This window comes from Varanus komodoensis, unplaced genomic scaffold, assembly GCF_004798865.1.
Source record: "Varanus komodoensis strain SLA01 unplaced genomic scaffold, ASM479886v1 scaffold43, whole genome shotgun sequence".
NCBI classification, from domain to species: Eukaryota; Metazoa; Chordata; class Lepidosauria; order Squamata; family Varanidae; genus Varanus; species Varanus komodoensis.
This window is the reverse complement of record NW_025335985.1, coordinates 865680-867250: the sequence shown is the minus strand read 5'-3', so window position 1 is coordinate 867250 and position 1571 is coordinate 865680.

The following is a 1571-nucleotide window of genomic DNA, read 5'->3' as shown; positions in this document are numbered from 1 at the left end:
AAGTGTTAAAACATATGATCTGGCCAGGGCAACTTCTTCTTCCTTCTCTTTCTCCTCCTATATTTTTATTTACTTATTTTATACTGATAATTTTATATTTGTAAATCAATGTATTTTTTGTACTTTTGTATTTAATGGTAATTTATTATGTACTATTGTATTTCAATGTATTTTATTGTGTTGTAAGCCACCCCGAGGTTTCGGCAAGGGGCGGCATAGAAATGTAATAATAATAATAATAATAATAATAATAATAATAATAATAATAATAATATAAAATCTAGAACACAGAACATTTAAGAACAATTTGAAAAGCCAGTACCATAACATGCTGGACATGATACAAACAGCAGAAGTAAATGCCTCTCCATATCTTGTCAAATGCCTGCCTCTGGAACAAAGACCTCAGAGTAGGGAGAATTTTAATAATTGTGGGGTCACCACCAAGTGGACCTTCTTCCTTGTGGCCACCTTCCAAATCTAATTTAGAGGACAGCCTCAGATGTTGCTCACTGTGTCTAGGTAGGTTTGTATCAAGAGAGGTGCCCTGTCAGATATTATGGTCCTGAGCCTTAAGATGCTTTTTAAGTTAAAATGGCATCTTGAATTGGGCTTGGAAACTTCAGGCAGCCGTTGCAAGTGGACCAGAGTTGATGTGAAATGCTCAGCCCTTCTGTTCTCTGGTATTAATCTGGCTGCCACATTTTGTACAAGCTGCAGCTTTTGAAGAGTCTTCAAGGGCAGACCCAGGTAGAGCACATGGCAATAGTTTATATAGTTTGATTGTCAGACTTTCAAGAAGGTCAGTGATACATTCCAAAGGTGAGCACCAGGCCATGTTTGCATGCCATAAGAATGTCTGAGGTAAGAGATGTTTCCCCTTAGTTATGCACTAATATTATAAAAGTGACTTGATCCCTGCCAAATAGAGTAATTTTAATTCCAATTAATATCAACAGAAAAGTACCTGCTGAAATAGCTCCCTTGCTGAAATCAAAGAGATTTAACAAGAATCTCTTACCTATATATCGATATTGTAGATGTAGATAATTTATTTAAAAGGCCACAGATAATTTACAAGTATCAGGAAAAAGCGTATGCAGACTAAAATATGTTGACATAGCAGTAAAGGCATAACACCTGCATACACTTAACGCTAAATGAGGCAAGTGAAGGAGATCATCATTAGCATTTGGGCTAATTTTGAAAACTGCACTTCAAAATATTGCAGCCTTCTGCTTAAGTTGTCATTGGAGTCCAACAGCTGTACCGCATCTGAACAATCTGGATAGGATGCCAAAATTGGCTGACTTGGGTTTTACACTAGCCCCTCAACAAATCAATTGTTAAAACATATGATCTGGCCAGGGCAACTTCTTCTTCCTTCTCTTTCTCCTCCTATATTTTTATTTTATACTGATAATTTTAATTTTATTTTTGTAAATCAATGTATTTTTTGTATTTTATATTTAATGGTAATTTATTATGTACTATTGTATTCCAATGTATTTTATCATGTTGTAAGCCACCCCTTGCCGAAACCTCGGGGCGGCTTACAACATGATAAAATA